The 24,375-nt window shown below is 46.4% G+C and overlaps 2 non-coding genes across 2 annotated transcripts; both read left to right on the top strand.

The window, feature by feature from the left end:
- Positions 1-18,614: 18,614 nt before the first annotated feature.
- On the top strand, positions 18,615-18,686 carry Trnat-ugu (transfer RNA threonine (anticodon UGU)). Its single transcript has one exon. It is a non-coding gene; the product is annotated as a tRNA-Thr (tRNA).
- Positions 18,687-19,095: 409 nt separating this feature from the next.
- Positions 19,096-19,167, top strand: Trnat-cgu (transfer RNA threonine (anticodon CGU)). The gene has a single exon. It is a non-coding gene; the product is annotated as a tRNA-Thr (tRNA).
- Positions 19,168-24,375: the final 5,208 nt, after the last annotated feature.

Here is a 24,375-nt window from a genome sequence, read left to right as displayed (position 1 = left end):
TGAAAGATGAATAATAACGTTAGAAGTTTGTTATTTTATTTCTCACTGTTATTTTGCATAAATAAAGATTATTCGTTAAGGAAGCCAAGAACAACAATAAGTGATCTAATAAGTCACCTGGCGCAGGCATATTACACTGTTTACCCATTTATTTTGCTGCTCAATTTAGAGTATTTGGCAACAGCATGACCACTGTAGTCGAGTAGTGGCTATTTGTAGAAACAGAAAAGGATACTTTACAGAGTAAAATTAACGACGGGTATTATTTATAGCATTGTGGAGTTCAAAAGAAGGAATGCTGTTTTCTGGCCTTTCTTCACTTACTCTTAAGCATACACTCATCAGATCATACTAAATGTAGAGTGCTAAAACACCGAGCGGTTGTTGGTGTTATGAAAACAAAGTCATTGGGCAAAAATTAAAAATTATTGTTCTACTAATTGACCCAATTATCTAAAATTACGCCTGCTTTTTTTCAGTTTGACAAAGTTCTGTCGTGTTCTGACGGGCCTTTGAATAATGTAAGTAGCCATTACCGTAAAACCAAGTAATTATTTAGGAAGTTCGTATTACGCCTTAATGGGTTAATCTATGTAAGCTGATGTGACAAGCTTGAATTTTTCGCCGAATGCCTTTAACACAACATCGTGGATTTGTTTGGTTTAACTAAAAGGGAAGAAAATGTTTTTGCAACGCTTGTGGCGCGAATTTTTATGCCCCCATATAAATGTAAGAACTTCTGCAAATGCGTCGAATTCTACCGCGTAACATATTGTTTCACCCATGCAATAGCCAGTTCAGCAACGGGAGAATTTTGCCCTATCGCCTTCAAAATGGTGAAGGAGCACCTCAAGCTGACAAGCGTTGCACACTACCGAAGCCTCTACTACAAAAAAATACTATTAATAAAAAGGTATTCTTCAACCATATTCATACACGTCGGCCGAGGAATAGTTCGCCGTGTGAAAGCGGTTTCTCATGCGGAAACAAGAAAAGAACCTATCAAATTCAAACAAACAGAAGTTGCGAAGGGCTGTCTTTTTTGTAGTATCCAGGCACAAAGCATGCGGTACTCTTTGCGTCAACAGTAAATGTGCTTTAATTATATACCCTAAGTAGAACGGCCAATAGCCGCACTATTTGCAGTATATCAGTCGAGATAATATTATATCGAGGTAATATTGTGTCCCGGACGTTCAGAGAAATTAAAAAATATACAGGATAAATATTGATGTTGCACCACACATGACGAGTTTTTTTTTCACTTAGAATAAAGGCGTACCACCAAATGTGTTAACGTGTATTGCATGGGTGTCACGTCGTAACGGCTGAGCGTCACCGTTTTGACGTCCCGTACTTTTTACGAATTCTATCTCAGGTGACAGCGTGGGCAAGTCAGTTCATGGTTAACAAAAACGAAAATAGTAAAGCACGGACGACCCCCAACGTGAGGAAAAAAGGACAACCGCAAGCGCGAATTCACAAATACGTTTAATTTTTGGGCACGTCAAATTTGACGTTGACAGTCAAAATAGAAAAGGGGAAGAGAAGTAACATGATTGCTACAGATAACGAAAGCGGTCGTTGCACCTAAACATTGGTAGGCGCTACAAACAATTGCAGGACTGCAGGTCAGAAAAAAAAAATTCTGAGAACTAGAAAATATTCTTTTTTGGGAAATGGCCAAAAACGGAGGACACGGTAACACATTTTTTCCTTAGCGCTCTATTTCTGTGCCGCAGTAATTTTTTCGTAGTCTTTATTTTGTCTTGCGCACCCACGCTCCCCATTTCCCACCATTTCTTAGCTACCTTTATTCAGGTAGGTTGCAAATAGTCATCGCCGAAATCGTTCCCAGGGTAAGATATGTGCATCATGGCTCTCGAACCCTCCTTCATGCGCAGCCATTCACAGCAAAGTCAACATTGCCCAGCTTCCGCGTCTATTTTCAACCGTTGCATGTGGATATGTGCTAAAAGTGGACCAGGAGTACTCTACATCTTCTTTAAAGTGTCCGGATAGAAGGTATTCGTAACAGCTGGTTGATGAACCACCTACTGAAAAGACGTTCTACGTGAAGGCATCTGTTAAACGCTTGCCTGGCATCCATATATATTTGGAATTGGTCCGTCAAGGGCCCTTACTCAGCCGGCATTCCGAATGGCCGGCTACTGGTCCACTTTTCGAACAGGCGTTGTGGGCGTACCTGGTGGTCTTGGGGCGTCATATTGGTAGTTTGGCGGCGCCCAAGTTGGTCGGATAGTCTGCTGCTGCCATTTGGCCCTGTAAGAGCGATGGCGCTGGGGATGAGCTACAAGCAATGAGTGGGGGCCACGCGCCGCCGATGCGCAAGATGGCACGAACCCCACTAGAGTGAAAATAAACGGGACAACAGTTTTTCGGTGCACGGAATTGTGTTCAGACATGTCTCGATTCGTCTCTCAGTCCCGTTTCCGACAACGCCGACCCGGAGGTTTAAGTAGAGTCAAGGAGCCAGAATGTACCATCCTCGTGACACCGGCGGTAACTCTTCGTCCTCCGCCCCCTTATCACACGGCATCTCCGCTCTCTGCGGCTATTTCGCCCCCTTCAGCGCTCACCAACCCGACGAGTGGTTGTTTCAAGCAAAGGGAAGTTTCCGAGTAACCGACATCACGTTGAAAAAGACCCGCTTCGACCACCTCCAACAGTCAGCAACTATTGAGATCGTGGTTGGTACGCGACTTCCTTGAAAACCCACCTACCACGAGCCCTTACGACACATTAAAGGCTGCCACTTGAGCCGCACGAGAACTTGGGAACATCAGCATTTGCAGCTTTTCTTTCTGTGGAGGAGTTGGGTGATCGTAGACATTCGCAGCACCTTCGCGCACTCCAAATCCTGCTGGGCGAAACACTTTCTTCCACGGACTCCCGCTTGCTGAAGGAACCTTTTCTGTAACGGCTTCTCTAGTCTGTGCAGAAGGTCCTCACGACGGCTTCCGACATCCCCTTACCACAATTGGGCGTGTACTCCGACAAGGTAATGGAAGTCGCCACAGTGCATTCGTCTCCATTCAGGGTGACCACCGATCGAGCTTCCGAACATACCCCCATGGTGGCACGTACCACCTTGCCCTTACCGCTATCCGACAATGTTACGGCTCTATAAAAGCGCATGCAAAACGTGGAGGAGCTTGTCGTGTCTGCTGGCTACCACTTGTCGCAACGGGGAACGCTTGTCGGTTTCGTCGTTCTCCCTGACCCTCGTCACAGCACGTTTACCTTATTTATTTATTTATACAATACTGCAGGCCACAAATGGGCCCAAGCAGGAGTGGGCGTGTTACAGTGCCGTTAGATCAATTATACAATTTTTAGCGACATAAAAACAATAAACAGGACATTACAATTTTTTTTAAAAAAACACTGTGAAATAATAATACCAAATTTACAAGTCAAAGATTTGATCAATATATTTTAAGAAATTATCGGATGAAAGAATTTCATTTGGGAGGTTATTCCAGTCGGTATTAGTGGGAGGAAAAAAGGAATACTTAAAATTGTTAGTGCGCGGTGTAATGGGCGTGAACTTCCCAGAATGGTAATTCCTGGCGGGACGCGATGATAACGGAGTCAGGAAGGCCGATGTTTCGAGTCTGATATTCCCGTGTGATAAGTGGAAAAAAAATTTTAGCCTATTTATTTTGCGTCGAGATTCCAAAGTAGGGATTTTATTTATTTTCATTAGTTCTGTTGGGGAGTCATGAGGGCGGTATCGGTTGTAAATGAAGCGGACGGCTAATCTTTGAGTTTTTTCGAGATTGACAATGTCTTTTTTAGTATGTGGATCCCAGAGTACGCATGCGTATTCAAGGCATGGTCGCACTATTGAGTTATATGCAAGAAGCTTTATATTCGCTGGCGAGTTTTTCAGTTTATGTCTTAATAAGACTAGTTTTCGTCGTGCTGAGGCGCATACTTTAAGAATGTGGGAGGACCTTGCTAGATTACCAGTAATTGTAACGCCAAGATATTTAAAGCTATCAGTTCGCGCGTTAGGAAGACCATTGATTGTGTACTTATGTTATTATGGTAGCTTTTGGTTCGTAATACGCATGAACGCGGTTTTCTCAGTATTTATTTTTACGTCCCAAAGGTCGCACCAATTATTTATTGCGTCGAGGCTATTGTTTAGAATTTGCTGGTCATTAGAAGAAATACATGTGCTGGATAACAAACAGTCATCTGCAAATATTCGTATTTCAACGCCTTCGTTAACACATAAGGCTACATCGCTAATGTAAATCACAAAAAATTACGGTCCCAGAACACTTCCCTGAGGGACGCCGGAATTAACAGGAAGAAAGTCTGAATGAGAACCATTTATATTTACAAATTGAACGCGGGAATGCAGGTAAGCTTTTATCCAGTTTACGGGGGTAGATGGAGACCCAATAAATTAACCTTGAAAATTAACTTTGAATGAGAAGTTCTGTCGAAGGCTTTGCTGAAGTCTATAAAAACAACGTCCGTTTGGCCTGATTTGTCAATTACAGCAGAGAAGGAATAAATAAAAGTAATAAGCTGAGCAGTGGTAGAAAGACCCATACGGAACCCATGCTGAAATAGTGACAGAATAATACATTCATCTAAAAAGTTTAAAATGTAGTTCGAAATAATGTGCTCCATGCGTTTACAACATGTCACTGTTAGTGATATGGGCCTATAGTTTGTTACGATGGGATTATCTTCTTTTTTAAACACTAGGACCACCCGGGCGATGAGCCAATCTTTAGGGACAATGCCTTTCGATAAGGACGAGCGAAAAATTACAACCAGGAAACGTGCGAGTGACTCGGCGTAGCGACGAAGAAATACATTAGGAATGTTTTCTGGGCCACAAGACAATTTAAATTTGATATTAAGAAGCAAGAAAAATACGCCTTTAAACGTTATTAAATCTGGATCAACCTCAATACAGTTATCATTTCAATTTGCACACACGGACGGGTCAGAAAACACTGAGTGGAAATAGCAGTAAATTCAATCGCGACTTGCTTAGAATCTCGAATAATGTCATCTCCGAGCTTAACACATTTGACTGATTTTTGTTTGTTAGGCTGTAGGTTGCGCCAGAAATTTGCCGGATCACTTTTTAGGAACTCTGGCAGGGTCACCGAGAGGTAGTGGAGTTTAGCTGCGCGTATATTATTAGCAAGTGAATCTTTTAACTTCTGAAGCAGCGGGCCTTTCGGCGGCCGCCTTTTCGTTTTCTTAACCTTAGAAGTTAAATGAATAATTTTTCTGGTTATTCAAGGGTTTCTGCAGTTTGACGCTTTAGCTTTGTTTGGAATGAAGTTTTCGAGGCAAAACTCACACAGTGACCGGAACTTTTTCACAGATAATTAGCATCATTGCCTGAAAAACCGTCGAAAGACAAATCAAGATAGTCGAGAATAGATTCATCATTAGCCCTACTAAAGTCTTTAAACATTTTTTGCTGTAAGGGCACCTGGTCAGATAAAGCTACTACTTAACATGTGAAAACGACAAGCTTAGGGTCGGAAAGGCCGTCTTCTACAGATACATATACATTGGAAAAACTTGTACTATGAATAACGAGATCAAGAATGGATGCCGCATTTTCCTGAACGCGTGTTGGAGTTCCTACTGCTTGATCAAGATCGCATGCCTACATAATATCAAAAACAACTTGATCGCTAAAACCTGGAGAGCGTAACTTAGCCCAGTTGATGTTCGGGAAATTAAAATTACCGGCAATATTCAAATGGTTTTTGGAAAGTTTGAGTGAGTAATCAAAACGTTTGGTTAAAAATTCTACTTCTGAAGACGGGGGATGGTAAGGGGCAATTAAGATAATTGTATTTCCAAAGAAATATTTCCTTCAGGAATATACGACATGGCAGCAGCCTCACTAGAATGAATTCGTAAGCTGGTACCCTCGCCACTTCGGTGCAGCGGCGCAACTTTGTACCCGTCCTTGTGGCTGGTTGGGAAACGCGATGAGTGATCGTTAGCGGCGGTGACTGATTCCCCACCACAGCGACAATCGCCTCTTCTACATCATGAATGCAGCAAGCGGTCAACGTTTTCTTGTTGACACTGGTGCTGAAGTACGTGGGCTCCCGGTTATTCCCGTGACCGCAGTAAATGACCAGTGGGCCGTCTCCAAGCTATTAACAAGTCCTGCATCTCCGTGTACAGAGAAACGTCCCTTAGGGTTAACATCCGTCAACGCCATGCATTCCGCTGGACTTTCCTCATGTCCAACTTGATTAACGACATTCTAGGAACCAATTGCATTTCTAACTTTGGTCTCCTTGTGGACATGGCCCGAAAAAGAATCCTGGACTCCACAACCTGCCTTTGTGTCACCGGCCAACCATCTACCCTCTACCCTGTCGCGTTTACGCTTCTTTGCGACCTACGTTCTCTGTACAGGGAGTTGCTGAACGAGTTTTCTTCATTGACTGCACTTTCTGACTGGACAATGCCAATGAAGCATGACGTCGTTCATCAAACACTGCACCAGCTTCACCTATGCATGCAATGGGCCGCTGCCTGGCTTTGGATAAACGTAAAATCGCGGAAAAGTAATTTCATCCCATGGTTGAGATAGGCATTGCTCTCCCGTTTTCGAGCAACCGGTCCTCATCGTTACAGATGGTCCCAAACAAATAAGCTGACTGGCGACCCTGCAGTGATTACCACTCCTTCAACGTGGCCACTGTACCCGACAGGTACCCCCTAGCTCAGCGCATGTGCCATATTTTCGAATGTTGGCTTCCACAAGGTCTGCAACATAATCCATGTAGCCCCAGATGACGTCAAGAAAACTCCTAGTTTTACACCGTTTAATATCTTTGAATTCACCCGGATGCCTATGGGGTTGCCCAACGCAGCTCAGCCTTTTCAACACTTCATAGATGTCGTCATGCTCGGCTTACCTTGCCTACGAAGATGATGCTCTTGTCGTCAATTCATCGCCACCTGAACATCTGCACAATCTGAGGATAGTTTTTGAACGCCTAGGCGAGCAAGGCCTCACACTCAACCGCAAATTTTGTGCATTCAGGTTACGTCGTTCGAGTTTCTCGGTCACCTCGTTGACCGAAATGAAATTCGCCCTCTACCTGACCAAATGAAGGCAATAATATGCTTCCTTCGGCTGAGTTTTTACGCCAAACGCACTGTTTCCTAGGAATGGTAAATTATTACCAACGGTTCACCCCAAAACGGTGCTGCCATGGTGTCATCTTTAAAAATTTCCCATTGAGCTTCAAAGACCCCCGTGGGCAAGCTTCAGTGGTCTGAAACTGGTGAACACGCATTCAATACCATGCTGGAGCACCTGGCCTCTACTACTCTTCTTTTGCACCCGTGCTACAACGCTCCCACAAGCCTCAAGGTTGACGCTTTCCACTGTACTATTGAGGGTGTACTTTAGCCACACATATTCGGCACCTAGCACCCGCTCGGTTTCTTTTCGAAGAAGCTTTCTTCAACTCAGAAACGCTATAGCACTTTCGGGCGGGAGCGCCTGGCGGCCTACATCGATGTTAAGCATATTCACGGATCACAATCCTCTTACGAATGCCTTGAAGTCAACGAAGGCTACATATTCTCCCCGAGAGATGCGACATTTGTGGTATCTTGGAGAGTTCATGACAGGGATTCAGCATGCCAAGAGACTTAACATTCCAGCCGAAGCCCTTATCCGTATTTCGGCCATACAACGCTCCGGTTCAATTAATCAGGAGTTGGTTCAAGCCCAACAAGACGACGAAGAGCTCTGAACTATGCGCTCTTCAAATAGTTCGTCACTGCAACTCCAGGAGATTACCTGCCCTGATTCGGCAATCAGCATCGTTTCCGACATTTACCCGGTTGCTATATTGACCTTCTGCATCTCTCGGGCGCATTTCTTTCAACTCTATTGACCGTCTATACCATCCTGGAGTTCGTGCCTCACGGCGTTTGTTAGAAATAGGTCTGGCCTGGCATGAATACTGAAGTACGCGCATGGGCTCGTTCCTTCCTCGCCTGGCATCAATGCAAGGTTTTCTGGCATACTACATCACCTCTGGCCCCTTTCCCTTCCTGGATTCTAGGGTATCCACGATTCACGTGGATGGTGTTCGCCCGCTACTACCATTTAAGGGCTACCGTTACATCTTCACGGTGGTCGACCGTTTTAATAGGAGGCCAGAGGTGATTCCGATCGGCGATCTCGCGGCTAAGAGTGGGTTCCACCGCCAATTGAAGTCCACGCTCTCTCACCGTTTGACATGCCTGCTCGGTGTACTAACACAAAAACAAAAGCCCACCATCCTTAAGTCAATGGCATGGTAGAAAGGCTTCATCGTCAGCTAAAGGCCTCAATAATGACTCCCGAATCACTTGAACAGTGGAAAGTTCCCCATTCTCTTGTGCTGCTAAAATAACGCACTCTCATTAAAGAAGATCTCGGTTTTGCCACCTCTCAATTGGTCTATGGCGCGTCTTTGCGTTAACCGGCAGATTTCATTTCCTGGTGCCTCCGCAGCTTCAAGATAACCTTTCTCCTCCTGGCCAGTCCTACGTACATGACTTAACCCAGTTTTTCAGCTATACCCGTCCCAATCACCACCGTCGTGTTCCACTGAGAACGCTTTTATTCATCCTAACCTTTCTGACAGTCAATACGTTATCATCCTTGTCGACAGTTCCCTCCGGCCACTAAAACCGCCATGCACCGGCCCACATCTCGTCATTTCACGCTCTGACAAGACGCTTTCGGTTCGCATCAACGGCCGTGACACCGCCTTTTCCATCGATCGTCTCAAGCCCGCGTTCACTGAAGCTCCCCTACCTGTGTTCCACTCCAGCATCAACCATTCCACTCTGAACATCACCACCCTTCCTTCCGTTCGGAACTACAATCCTGAACATCGAAACGCAGACTGTGCATCTTGTTGTACCGCTTTCCACAAGGACTCGTCCTCCAGACATCGTCTCAAGGGGAGAGGGCCTTGTGGTGGCGCCCAAGCAGTTCGGGTGGTCTGCTGCCGCAACCTGGATGTCAAAGAGCGATAGAGGTCGGGCTGAGCGACAAGCAATGGGAGCAGGCCACGCAACGCCGATGCGCAAGCTACCACGAACGGTACAGGCGTGGAATTAAACGGGGCCCACGTTTTTGCGTGTACGGCATACAGTGCAGACGTGTCTTGGCTCTCTCGGTAGCGTTCCAGACAGTAGGACCGGAAACCTTGTACACTATCCTGACTACTTTGCAGCTGTGATTATCGGTGTTGAGGCTGAGTACAGCAGACTAAACAGTATTTATTTAGAGGAAAAACCGGTTCCCGCAGTCAGCTAAGAGCGGTTGGCTGTGCGTTAAGACGAGTTCTTTATCTTTCTCAACTTTCGACTGACCACTGCAACTTCTTTTGTTATGCTCGTTGGAGCCATGGATCTTAGGCGTTTACTGCAATAACGCCTTGAAACTCATAATAAGTGCAACAACGATGATTTTATTGGAGCGTAAAGAGGAAGACTATTAGCGAATTCTGTGAACAATTCTATATTTGGAAGTAGAAAAAACTTGGACCTAGCGCTTTACATATACCATGCTTCATTTCTTCTTATTTACGGGTTTAATCACATTGGAATACGGTTAAGGAACACAATTTAAACCTGTAATATTACCTTTAGATAAACAAGACCTTTCTTATCAAGCGAACAAAAAGATTGGAATATTTAGGTCCTAGAAATGCCCGTAAAAATTTGGAAGCGTGTTCTGTACCTCTAGAAGAAAACCATATAAGAAAAAACGAAAAAAACATGATATTCAAGGCACCGAACAGAGGTTGGTAGCTTTTTATTACAATAAACGGCGAATTCTGATTTATTGATAGTGTTTGTTTTTAAGATAGCCTGCACTCGGATATGTTATATTTTGTTTAATTGGAGAAGCACAAACATTTCGGAAGCAAAGCTCTCAGGATTTCTCGCAATATCCAAGATTTCTCTTGTCTGATACACACTGTTGTTGATATATTACGACGTATATAAAAGCAATAGAGCAACCGATGACTGCTTGGAAAGCAAAGGCTACCACACAGCCTTTGCGGACATTCACCTGCGTCGTTGATATTTTGATAGTCGCCCTTTCCGCTTAGCTCTCTTGTGTAATGGTGACCACAAGTTCTGTCGAGTGAACTTTATTTCAACAAAAGCTAGCTGCGTTATTGACTGCGTTAGAACATTACAGTTTTCTTCAGAAGTCCCGGTGTTTACTTACAAAAGAAAAAAAATGTTTTAAGGTATAACTTAGTAAATGAATGCCGTCAATCGTTAACTCATAAATTTCTTGAGTGCAAGTTCTTATGCACTAGTGTTTTCAATTCTATATGGTCTGTGAGCCCGCGCTGTGCTCTACACCAGTTCGGGGATTATAAATGATCACCACGGCAATAATATTGCCACCATATGCCACATTTCTCTGTTACAAAAAAGGCCTTCCGTTTGGCATGATCATTTGTCGTTCATTTGTGACACGCGGGAGGCGGGATTCTGTTACTAGGATATGTGAAGGGCGAGCTATCGAAACTATTGCGCGGCGTGTTCATCCGCGCAGTACAATACAATACAAAAACAATGCTTGCTACCGAACGCAAATGGGAGAATAATGAGACGCTAAAAATCTCATACCACTGTGTATATAGTTCGTAGTTTCTTGAGTGTAGCGGGGTGCAAAGAAAACATATGGCCCTCTTCCCCAAATTCAAACGGGAGCACTTCCCCCAATCAGAAGAGATATTTTGGGGCACTCTACGGTAACAGAATTTTTGTGTGCCGTTTCCCGCCTGCCTCTATTTTACTGGTGCAAATTTTGAACAAGGTGACTCTTTTAGTCAAAATACACACGAACTTGTTCAGAATAACGGTAATCACGGCCAACTTTTTTTTTCAGAGCTCGTCGCTTGAACAATTTCTAAGAAGAAGGGTCTTTGTGGCTTCACTTTTGGTACTGTATTCTAGTTTATTCATTATCTCTTCTCTTCCTACAGTGTACCATCTCTAGGTATAATTTGCAACTGGAATAATCGAACAATTGCTTCAAATTGTACTAAAAAGAGTAAACTATAAAGCCAATTTATATCAGAGAGGTTTGTATTATGTGTAGTTGGACAGGACTCGTTTGTGTATTTTATTCTACCAGAACAAAAATTGGCGGAAAGCGAAATGGAGGTAAAGAAATTATGCACACAGAACACAGCTGCAAAAAAATGACTAATCCGCAGAGCCTCGTTGACAACATTACCACCTTAACGAACCCGATGAACTAAAGGTGCTCTATTGAAATTTTGACCACAATGTCCAAATATAGGAACCCAGATATAGGAACCCAAAAATAGTCGTTTTTCAGAAGAAATTCTAAAAATAGAATAAATTCTCATCAAGATAAAATAGTGCAGAATCAGCCCAGAAACAAACATTCAATAGAATAGAATAGAAGTTCGCAGGACAAGGGCAAGATGTTGAAGGCCTGGGGAAAAAACTGAGGAAAACAGCTTGACGGAGCCGCCGGCTCCAACGTTGGCAGCTGTACAGCGGGTTGAAAACATGGGCATGCTACTCTTACTCTATAACACACGATCACAGCTGGTAGGAGCCGCCGGCCCCCACGTTGGCAGGTGTACAACACAAGGAAAACCTTTGCAAGCAGCCCTTAAGGGTTAATACTAAAACATATCCTTATGTACCTACAATATAGCAATGGCACGCAGCAAACTGCGCGAGCACGACATGCCATAAAGCACACAAGTAGAAGGCAGGTTTTACAGAGCGGGTCACAAGCAGCAGGGATTGCATTATATAAGCTATCGCAAGCATACGAAAGAAATCAAGTGACAGCTGTCTTACGTGCATTGTGTGGAGAAATTAATTTCTCAATTTTTATTTCAGAATTGCAGTTTTGATAATCTTTACAAAAGACAAAAAATGATTGAAAAAAAAGAAATGTTGAAAAACGTCACGCATGTAAGAGGTGATTTGGACTAAGAAAAACAAATATTCTTTCTTAGGTTGAGATCATATATTTGATTGGTAAATGTTCTAATGAAGACGCCAAAGTTGCTGTCATCGGATAGATTGTTTATGAATCTATTGTTATTGATAGGGTTACGTCAAGACGCAGAAGGACGCTAAAACATTGCTCCGCGAGACTCAGGCCGATGACGTGGAAGCACTCTGTGGCACTGACTCAGCTAGGGCCATCATGCCACTTGTGCATAGTGAATCCATGTAAATACATCTCTGATCTATGGTTTATTTTCTTCTCATTGTTTCCTTGTCACAACGTAATATTTTGGCGCAGTTTACGGTATTCATCCTCGTACTGGTTCCCCAGCTTCACCCCGTCTCGTCTCCCGAGGAGGTCGCCTCGAAGCCCAGGAATTGGGACGGGTGCCCTAGCCCCGCTGAGCCATGGGCGCCCGTCCTCCGGCAAATAACCCACCGAGACGCGACGAGATGTGACGAGCCGCGATATGAAAGGTGACGATACCACTTCTCTGCCCCGTCTTCCGGCGCGCCTCCAAGGTTTCGGAGGTTCCTTCATTGCTTCGGCGGGCACAGCTGTTCCAGGGCCAATTTTCATCAAGCTCATCATCGTCCGTGGCGGCACGGACTTCGCGGTATAATCCCCATCTCATCTCATCAACCTTGCACCCGTCCGAGTACTCGGCCCTCGACCGGTACAGTCACCTTCCACGAGGGTGAAATGTCAGAGGGAAGCAGAAAAAGGACGCTAAATGATTGCTTCTTGGGACTCACGCGCATAACGAAGGAGCGCTGGGTAGCACGGACTCAGATTGAGCAGTCATGGCCGCTTGTATACAGTTAATTCATGCAAATACATCGCTGCTCCATCATCTAATATTCGTTTCGTCTTTACTTTGTCGCCATGTAACGATATGCTACCAATGGTTTTCGATAATTGGTTCTGCTAGTATGCCGATTGGAATTGCTTAAGTCATGATATGTTCCGTCATGTTCGTTGTCTACGAGCTGTGTCTTATTTTCATTAATAATCTGCAGCAGTTTTAAGTAATAAATCTTGTCCGCTCGAAGCATTGAGTATTGACCGAATAGTAGAGAAGTTCGCAGATAACTGATGTACCTTTGGGAGGTAAAGTAAATTCATAGCATTCTTTTCTGGAAGCTAATTATTTTTTTGTAATTTTGAGCAGTTGTTTCCAATACAGGTGCACCAAAGCATACCTTGAAAAAAATAGGTGTTATGCAGCTGTGTCTTAGGTACAGGGGAATAAGGCGCGCGAATCCGAGCATAATTCCAACAATTTGGGCCAGTTCATTGCCTGATTTTGTAATGTGGGTGTTCCATGTTAAATTTTCTTTAAATCATACACCTAGAAATTTTGGCTGCCTTGTCCGGAAGATGCAGTTTCTTCGAACAATGCTGTTGAGTCTTTGTATTTTTTTGTTTGTTTATAGTGAGAGAGTGGGGGACGAGGTCTCGGAGACGACGTTTATTATCCTCCTCGGAGCGAACGTACCGGGAAGCGCGAGATCGACGATGATGCGGATGATTATTTACATATGGTAATGGCGATGGTGCATTAGTTCAAGAGATAGGGAAGCGTATCCCTCAGTGCTCACACTGGCCATGATAGTGGCGGTATCGCTTGCACTGCGTATCTCATTATGAAACACCGCGAAGGCTCACCCATTTTCCCCCCTCGGCTGAAGGCGGCCGCCTGGCCGCCGGCGCTTATGGGTGGCGACGGTTGAAGGCTTCAAGCGGGAGACATGCAGGATTTCTGTTCCACGGCAGCGACGTTCCGTTGGCATATCCACTGGAAAAACGCGATAATTGACGGGAGAAACTTGTTAGACGACGACATGGGGACCTAGGTATCTGTGAAGTACTTTTTCACAGAGGCCTGATGTGCGAATCGGAGTCCAAAGTAGCACCTTATCCCCTTTGCAGAACTCAACAGAACGATGTGATGCGTCGTATCTTGCCTTCCGTTCTTGCTGACTCGAATCCTTGTGAAGTCGTGCCATCCGTCGACAGTGAGCGATCCGCGTGGCGTACTGTTCATGAAATGGTGAAGGGGCAGAGACCGGAGCAGAGAAAAAGGCGGTGTCTAGTGCAAAAGAGGGTTGGCGGCCATAAAACAGGAAGAAGGTGGAGTAACCCGTCGTGCGTTGAACCACTGAATTGTAAGCAAACGTAACAAAGGGTAGGATGATATCCCAGTTTCTGTGGTCAGGGCTGATGCACATAGACAGCATATCAGATAAAGTGCGGTGAAAACGTTCGGTAAGGCCATTTGTTTGGGGATGATAACTAGAGCAAGTTTTGTGAATGGTGTTGGCAGCACGAAGGACTTCGGCAAGGACCTGAGAAAGAAATGTCTTGCTGCGGTCACTCAGAAGGACCCGACGGGCTCCATGTCGCAAAGATGATATTGCGTAAGGTGACGTCGGCAACTTCGTGAGCATAGGCAGACGGGAGGGGAGCAGTCTCCGCGTATCGAGTCAAGTGGTCTACCGCAGTTACGATCCAGCGGCAGGCATTAGATGTAGGAGGTAAGGGCCCATACAGGTCTATGCCCACGCTTTCAAAAGGAACAGGTGGGCAGGGAACCGGGTGCAAGAATCCAGCGGGAGGGGACGTAGATTGCTTGCGGTGTTGGCACGGGGCGCACGATGCGACATACTTTGCAACACTTGTGAATAAACCTGGCCAAAAAAACCGACTCCGGACGCGGTCGTATGTCTTTTCAAAGCCAAGATGTCCAGCCGTCGCATCATCGTGAAGTGCTTTAAGCACACCAATACGAAGCTCACGAGGAATTACTGGCACCCATTTTTAGCCTGTAGCATGGCGATTCTTTGGGCAAAGTACTCCTTCAATCAGCCGGAAGTTGTTAGGTTGGCGTCGCAGCCGGCTATTCGGTGGTCGGTCAGATCCATTCAGCCGGTCAATGAGAGTCCGGCAATACGTTTCTGCCTGATGAATTGATGGCAGGTCAGTTAACGCATCCACCGAAGTAAGGTTGATAGGCGCCAGAGGTAAACGTGGTTGGCGTTGTTCGGTGAAGGTAGCAGACGACGAAGTAGATAGTGGGCATCGCGACAGGGCGTCAGCATCTAAATGCTTTTTACCGGACTTAAAAACGACCGTAAAGTCGAACTGCTGTAAACGTAAGACCCAACGGCCTAGTCACCCAGATAACTTTTTCATAGTTGAGAGCCAACAGAGGGCATGATGATCTGTGGCTATGGTGAAATGACGGCCGTATAAGTATGGGAGAAACTTCTGAATGGACCAGACAACAGCTACGCATTCTTGTTCAGTGATAGTGTAGTTTTGCTCAGCGGGTGTCAATGAGCGACTAGCATATGCTACCACACTTTCTCTGGATTGAGTGTCACGCTGAAGAAGAACGGAGCCAATGCCGCACCCGGTGGCATCAGTATGCAGGATGGTAGGCGCTGTATCGTCATAATGACCCAGAACAGTATCATCAGTAAGGGCGTCCTTAAGGGCTTGAAAAGCTTTCTGGCAATCGTTTGACCAGATGAAGGGCACATTGGCCTTTAATAGCTGGTTCGAAGGGGAAGCGAAGGTCGCAAAGTTGCGAATAAAACGGCGAAAGTACGACGCCAGGCCCAGGAAGCTCCGCAGATATTTCATTTGGAGGGGCCGAGGAAAGTTTACAACCGCGGCTGTCTTGTCTGGGTCCGGACGTATTCCCTCTTTGGAAACGACATGCCCCAAAACTTTAATGCTCTTGCTTGCAAAACGGCACTTCTTCGTATTCAGTTGCAGTCCGGCGTTAGGCAGGTCAAGACTTCGTCAAGGCGCTGCAGATGCTGCGAAAATGTGGTCGAAAATATCACAACATCGTCCAAATAACACAGACACGTCGGCCATTCGAGGCCACGAAGGACCGTGTCCATGAGTCGTTCGAAGGTAGCCGGAGCGTTGCACTGGCCAAACAGCATGACGTTAAATTCATACAAGCCATCTGGGGTGGCAAGTGCCGTCTTCTCCTTGTCGGGTCCGTGCATGGGTATCTGCCGTACTCGGAGCGAAGGTCGAGGCTTGAGAAGTATTCGGCCCCTTGCAAGCAGTCTAAGGCATCGTATATGCGGGGCATAGGATAGACGTCCTTTCGAGTGATTTTATTGAGCGCCCGGTAATCTACGCAGAACCGTACAGATCCATCCCTTTTATCAACCAAAACAACGGGAGAAGACCATGAGATCGTGGATGGCCGAAAAACTTTCCGTTTGAGCATATCGGCAACATTATCTTGAATTATCTTGCGCTCAGACGAGGAGACGCGGTATGGTCTGCGTCGAATCACGGCTGACCCGTCCGTTTCAATTCGGTGCTCTGTTGCAGTAGTCTGTGTGAGACCAGGTGAATGAACGTCAAGTGAATCGTGGTGCTTGACCAAAACATGGAATAGTAGCTTGGCCTGAGTAGGTGTAAGGTCGGGACTGAGCGTGGCAGTAAGAGCTGACATATCCGCTGGCACAGCCATTAGTGTGCTAATTGAAGGGGACGTGCCAATGGAAACCCCTGAAGCAGGACTGCTATCAGCCACCGAAGCTATGGTAGTACCTTGAGACAACAGAATGGGTTCATTTGTGGTGTTGAAAGCAGCCAGGACTGCAGACCCACTCACAAACTGAAGGAGGCATGGTGCGATGGCAATTCCTTGTAGCGGAAATCGAGTGGACGGTACCGCCAAAACATCACCGTCGCAAATGCGTCCCAATAAACGGATAGAATGCCTTCACAACCTGCTTCCAAAACGTGATCGGAATTCAACTTTAGGGTGGGGTATGACACGTCTGGACAACTGAGATATTGTGTGTCAGCAATACGGATGGCCGGACGACGACAGGAGATAACGGCAGCGGCAGAGGCAAGAAAGTACCATTCGAGAATGAGGTCATGGGCACACGGGAAAATAAGTGCACACTGGGTAGAATGGCGAATTCCTCCTATCGAGACACGCACAGTACAATAAGCAGTGGGCTGGATGTCATTGTCATTCGCAACACGTAAACAAGGACCGGAATAAGGAGTCTTGAATTTTCTGAGACGCGAAGACAGACTAGCACAAATCACGAAAATTGTAGCAACAGTGTCAACTAATGCTTCCACTTCAATACCTTAGACAACAAGAGACAACAAGAGACAGCAAGAGACGGCGGTAGTCTCGTTGGAAGGGGGCAAAGCCTCGTCGCTCATCTAGCTGGCGTCTGCGGCAAACCGGGAAACGTGTCCTCTGATGACGCAGTAGAAGCACACAGGCCGGTCACCTGGAGCACGCATCGGACGCCACGTTGACGAGTAACGTGCCGGCATCGATGGCACAGAGAGGGCGGTCAAGTGGGCGGACGCAGTCGGGTGCATGATGTGCTCAACGGGAATGGGTGGCCGGGACGCAGCTTCTGAGTACGTGGGAATGTGTAGTGGAGCCGTCTGACATGGTTGGGGAATGTTGGTCATACACGCCAGCTCTTCCTTGATCACGTTCCGCAGTCCATGTGCGCAGACAGGAGCATACTGAGGGGCAGAGAGCGTCACGCTGCTGCAGCTCCTCGCGTATGATAGCGCGTATTAAAGCACGGAGCTCCACATTCCCAGAGGAGCTGGTAGGCCAGGAATGCTGCTGGAGGCGAATAGCTTGCAGATATTCAAGGCGCTGGCATATCGCTCGCACTTTTGCAATGGTGGTGGGATTTTGTATCGCCGGAGCATTGAAAGCGAAAGAGGAGATTCCTTTCATGATGTGTCGTACCTTATCCGCCTCTGGCATGTCTTTGTCAAGTCGACGACACAGTCCGACGACGTCTTCTATGTACGAAGCGTAGGTTTCCTCCGGGTGCTGTATGCGGGCGTCCAGTTTCTTTTTGGCTCCAGCCGCGCTAGCAACTGCGTCAGAGGGTGGTAGCCAGCGCCACTCGGACCCCGGGGGTTGAAAAGAAGGTCCCCTTCTCCCCGTGTAGTCAGAGTGGCGCTGGCTACCACCCTCAAGCGTCAGATACAATTCTAGTAAATATAAATAGCCCAGAAAGTGAAGGAGAACACAGTCGCCCAGATAGCCGAATTGGTAAGGCATTCGACATGTAATCGAAAGGCGTGGGTTCGGTCCCCACTCTGGGCGCGTGTTTTTCTTTCTTTCTTTCTTCTGTATATTAAAAAAAATGTTTACTTCATTAACCGTAGTGAAAAAAAAGAGCCTAACCACACCCCTATGCCTCCTTTGGCGTTGTAGACTGCTGACCTATCTTTCTGTATTTCCTCAACGAGCCCCTCATTTCCTTACTATATTATTCTGCGAAAGCCTAGCGAGGGTCTCGGTTGTGGCAGCCTTGATGCCTAGGTAGCATAAGAGTGCTTCCCGCCAGTTACCCGCTCATGACAGGCTGTAGACGTTTGAGTCACGCCACGGGGGTTGAAAAGAAGGTCACCTTCTCCCTGTGTAGTCAGAGTGGCGCTGGCTACCACCCTCAAGCGTCAGATACAATTCTAGTAAATATAAATAGCCCAGAAAGTGAAGGAGAACACAGTCGCCCAGATAGCCGAGTTGGTAAGGCATTCGACGTGTAATCGAAAGGCGTGGGTTCGGTCCCCACTCTGGGCGCGTGTTTTTCTTTCTTTCTTTCTTCTGTATATTAAAAAAATGTTTACTTCATTAACCGTAGTGAAAAAGAAAAGAGCCCAACCACACCCCTATGCCTCCTTTGGCGTTGTAGACTGCTGACCTATCTTTCTGTATTTCCTCAACGAGCCCCTCATTTCCTTACTATATTATTCTGCGAAAGCCTAGCGAGGGTCTCGGTTGTGGCAGCCTTGATGCCTAGGTAGCATAAGAGGGCTTCCCGCCAGTTACCCGCTCATGACAGGCTGTAGACGTTTGAGTCACGCCCCGGGGGTTGAAAAGAAGGTCCCCTTCTCCCCGTGTAGTCAGAGTGGCGCTGGCTACCACCCTCAAGCGTCAGATACAATTCTAGTAAATATAAATAGCCCAGAAAGTGAAGGAGAACACAGTCGCCCAGATAGCCGAATTGGTAAGGCATTCGACACGTAATCGAAAGGCGTGGGTTCGGTCCCCACTCTGGGCGCGTGTTTTTCTTTCTTTCTTTCTTTCTTGTGTATATTAAAAAAAATGTTTACTTCATTAACCGTAGTGAAAAAGAAAAGAGCCTAACCACACCCCTATGCCTCCTTTGGCGTTGTAGACTGCTGACCTATCTTTCTGTATTTCCTCAACGAGCCCTCATTTCCTTACTATATTATTCTGCTGAAGCCTAGCGAGGGTCTCGGTTGTGGCAGCCCTGATGCCTAGGTAGCATATTGTTGGACATCTGGGTACTCCAGCTTCGGGCGATGCTCAGAAAGCGGAGCGACACGTCGTGATACCATGATGCTTTAATGGAAACTAGAAGAAGAAGTGGAGCGAGTCGACGCAGCCACGAGAGCATGCGGCAGCTCGTGAAGAGCATGATGAAAATGATGATGATCGGCGTCGTCTGCTAGAAGTGGTGAAGACGAGGAAGTCACAACATATATATATATATCTATATTTATATATATATATATATATATATATATATATATATATATATATATATATATATATATATATATATATATATATATATATATATATAGGGAGTAGTAGAACTTTGAAGATCGTAGAGAACACAAGAGAAGAAAAACTTCAAACAAGGTAAAAGCACAATTCCGGCCAACGTTTCAGCAAAGAGAACTTGCTTTCCTCAGGGCAATCTCTCGCCTGGCAGGCACGGTTTATATAGGGGTAGGACCCCAGTTTAAAGGGGAAGGAAAGATGGAAGGGAAATTGAGCAAGCTGATTGGTTTGGGAGTGTGTCGGGGAGAGATTGAGGGGCCAAGAAGGTTGTCTAGTTTAAGCCGTGAAGTAGGTCACACGGAAGTCAGCTGGTGGTTGATATTCTTGGAATTTTTGGAGAGAAAGGATGAGAGGGTGCTTAGTGACCCACCGCGGGGTATAGGGAAAGGATCTCGGAACCGCCCGAAGCAGACCAGGCGGTGAGGGTGGGGTCCTTTTTAGAAATTATATGCAAGCCTCAGGTCAAAAGAAGAGACGGGGGAAAACTAACTAGGTCAAGGAAAAAAGAAAACAAAGGGAGAACAAAATCAGGAAGGGAAACCACATAAACCCACACACAAAAGAAAAAGCAATGACCCGGCAACTGAAATGGCACGTGTCACCCACAGCAACATTCCTGGAACAGGCCTGTCCTGAAACTCAAAAACGAAAAGATAAAGTTAGAGTAACGTACGCGGCACAAGACCGCACAGAGTAAAAAAAAATGAAAAGAAAAATAGAGAAATAAAATTGAATTTCAAACGCAAAGGTTGGAGGGATGAGGGCGACTATTAAGCTAGACGCTAAGTAAAAAAAAAGGAAATTAGGTGACCAGGTGACCAGCAGAGTGAACGGTTATAGTCTTTGGATGAGGTATATGCACGAAAATGCCTAATGCTGTATTCTCGATGAATATCGCAAGGATTCCAAGTTGCCCTTAGACGCATTAACTCCAGCAGGTTCCATGGAGTTGAATTTGTGAATTAAGTAGGATTCTCGGTATTTCCTGTCCCTACGAGACTTAAAATTTGACTGAAGTATATATACCTTAAGGTCATCAAAATTGTGGCCTGGTTGGTTGAAATGCTGCGCTACAGCTATGGAGGATTTGCTAAGAGTATCTGCCCGGTGACCATTAAGCCGTAGGCTCGTAGTTTGACTCGTTTCGCCTATATACTGTTTATGGCAAATTGAGCATTCCAACATATACACAATGTTGGATGAAGTGCACGTAAAACTTGAATTAATCTTGTGGACATAATTACTGGCTGTGCTTTTTACAACGCAGTCTGTTTGCAGGTGCCTACAAGCCTTGCATCTGGGGCGGGAGCAGCTGGCTATGACTGGTTGCTTTGAAGGCCCTGTTTTCGCATGCACTAAAATATCTTTTAGATTCCTGTTTCTTCAATAGGTAACCCTTGGTGCTTCCGGGAAAGTCTGTTTAATTCGGTCGTTACTGGCTAAAATGGGGTAGTACTTCCGCAGTATATTGTTTACGTTTGAGAGGGCGTTTGAAAATTTAGTTATTAGGGCAGGGGGCCTGGCGCTTTCGTTTTGCCGCTGTTTGTTGAGAACGTCATCCCTTTTGAGATTAGACACACGTTGGTACGCCTGATCGAGAGAGTTTTTGGGGTGGTTCCTGTTCATAAGGGTGGCCTTGAGTTCGTCTAGGTGCTCTACGTAGTCACTGTCATTACTGCATACTCTTCTAAGCCTGGTGGCTTGTCCTACAAAGATCCCTTGTTTGCAGTGTCTGGGGTGATGGCTTTTATAATCTAGGTACTGCTGCCTGTCTGTTGGCTTTCTAAAAAGCGTGGTTTTAAGTTTACCGTTGTCTAGATTGACGGTAGTATCTAGTAAGTTCACTTCTTTTTCAGAATACTGGGAGGAAAATTTAATAGTCGGATGCGAAGAATTGAGATGGGATATAAACGTTTCTAGAGTCGCACGACCGTGTTCCCAAATCATGAAGATGTCGTCTAAGTAGCGGAGGTAAACCTGAGGTTTATGCGGAAAAGAGCTTAATAGGGTAGCTTCAAGTTGCCCCATGAAAATGTTGGCATAGGTCGGTGCGAATGGAGTACCTATGCAGGTTCCAAAAACTTGCAAAAAGTAAGAAGAGACAACTTCAAAATTCAAAGAAGAGACAATATATATATATATATATATATATATATATATATATATATATATATATATATATATTGAAGCGTTGTTTATTGGACCACTAACGAACAGTTAGAGCTGTGGAGAAGCCGAGATTCTACGTGCTAAGCAACCAAGGTCCGACGCGATACAGGATCGGCCCGTGCGCCAAGGGCTTCATCTGCCTTCTCGTTGTCGGGCGTGTACCAAACCGCATATCCCTAACGGAGAATTGTCCTTGCATACACGACTGCGCCAATTGCTGATATCGCGTCCATATTCAACGCTACAATATTCGCCCCCGGTGAAAAAGGAGCCATCCTTGCGACTCAAGGGGACGAGGAGACCAGATAATCGTAATACTCTTTCAGCCGGTTGGCGTAAACTATCGCGCGTCCACGGTGGCGACGGTTGGGTGCGGGCGCAACCGGTTCGATGAGGTAATTCACTGGTGATGTTTGCTTGACGACTCTGTAGGGTCCATATTATTTTGCAACAAGCTTCGGTGACAGACCGGGTGTAGGGCATAGCACCCAAAGCCAGACAAGTGAATCAGGCCTATAGGTGGGAGCCGCGGTGGAAGCGTCGAAATTATGCTTCTGGTGTTTCTGGTGTTCAGATGTGAGCGAGCGGGCGAGCTGACGGCACTCTTCGGCATGCTTGACTACTTCCGAAATGGGTGCGAACTCGGTGTGATCTGGCCGATACGGCAAAATTGTGTCAAGGGTGCACGCCGGCTCCCGTCCGTAGAGCAGGAAAAAAGGTGAGAATCCCGTCGTCGTCTGCCTAGCTGTGTTGTAGGCGTACGTTGCAAAGGGGAGTATCACGTCCGAATCAGAATGGTCCGACACCACGTATATCAAAAGCATATCAATCAAAGTGCGGTTAAATCGTTCTTTGAGTCTATTCGTCTGCGGGTGGTAAGACGACGTAGTTCGGTGAACAATTTGACATTCCCGCAAGAGGGCTTCGATGACTTCCGACAGGAAGACGCGACCTCGTTCACTAAACAACTTTCGAGGAGCACCATGGCGAAGTATGAAACGTGGTAACAGCAAGGACGCGATGTCACGTGCCGTGGCAGTTGCTAGAGCAGTGGTTTCTGCATAGCGCGTAAGCTTAACCACTGCCACAATGACTCGACGGTTGCCAGCAGCTGTGCACGGTAGGGGGCCGTAAAGGTCTATCCCAATGCAATCGAACAGTCTTTCGGGGCACGGCAATGGCTGCAGCGGACCCGCCGCTGGAGCAGGAGGGGATTTGCGCCACTGACAGTTGATGCATGGCTGGATGTACTTGCGCACGAACGTGTACATTCCCCGCCAGTATTATCGTAGGCGAAGCCGCTGATACGTTTTTAACACACCGGCGTGAGCGCAGCTGGGGTCAGCGTGGAAGGATGCGCTTATGGCCGTGCGCAAATGGCGAGGTATTACCAGTAACCATTTGGGACCTCCTGATAGGTAGTTGCGCCTGAAGAGCATTTCGTCGCGGAGAACAAAGTAGGCAGCTTGTCGGCGCAGGACACGCGATTCTTGAGCAGAAGACACACCAGAGAGGAAGGCAATACGCGAAGCAATCTAGGGGTATTTGCGCTGCTCAGCTGGCATGTCCATGATGTCGAGGGACGACAGGCCGGCTTTAACAGAAACGGAGCACGAGTCTTCCGCCGGTAGGGGGGAGCGAGACAAAGCGTCAGCGTCTGAATGCTTCCGGCCGGAACGGTACAGCACATGGATGTCATGCTCTTGAAGTCGCCGAGCCCAGCGACCAAGGCGGCTAGACGGGTCTTTGAGCGACGACAAACAGCACAATTCGTGATGGTCCGTCACAACGTCCAAAGGACGGCCGTACAAATATGGTCGAAATTTTGTAAGCGCCCATACGATGGCCAAGCACTCCCTTTCCGTGACCAAATAATTTAACTCAGCTTTTGTGAGCGTACGACTGGCATAAGCGACGACATAATCGTCAAAACCAGCTTTTCGTTGGGCAAGCACTGCACCGATTCCGGCACCGCTGGCATCCATGTGGATTTCTGTTGGCGCGGTCGGGTCAAAGTGTCGCAGAATAGGCGGGGAAGTAAGGAGTGGCCGTAACTTTGCGAAGGCTTCATCGGAATCCCTCGACCAAGCGCAAATACCGCTTTTCTTGCCGAGAAGCGCCGTCAAGGGCGCAATTATGGCGGCAAAGTTGCGAATGAAACAGCGGAAATATGAACATAGTCCAATAAAGCTCCATAGGACCTTCATGGTAGTCGGTTTAGGGAACTCGGCGACCGCGCGAAGTTTGGTGGCGTCCGGAAGAATTCCCTCCTTAAAAACAACGTGGCCCAGTAGGGTCAACTTTCGGGCCGCAAAGTGCAATTTCTTCATGTTCAGTTGCAATCTGGCATTTAAAAGGCAAGTAAAAACCTGCCCCAGGCGCCTCAAATGGGTGTTGAAGTCGGGAGAAAAGACGACTATGTCATCTAGATAACAGAGACACGTTTTCTACTTCAGGCCGCGCAAAATGGTGTCCATCATCCTCTCGAGCCTGGCAGGAGCGTTGCACA

This window comes from Haemaphysalis longicornis, unplaced genomic scaffold (genome assembly GCF_048455015.1).
Source record: "Haemaphysalis longicornis isolate Haplotype H1 unplaced genomic scaffold, Haemaphysalis longicornis Haplotype H1 scaffold_15, whole genome shotgun sequence".
NCBI classification, from domain to species: Eukaryota; Metazoa; Arthropoda; class Arachnida; order Ixodida; family Ixodidae; genus Haemaphysalis; species Haemaphysalis longicornis.
This window is presented reverse-complemented; position numbering and strand designations above follow the sequence as displayed.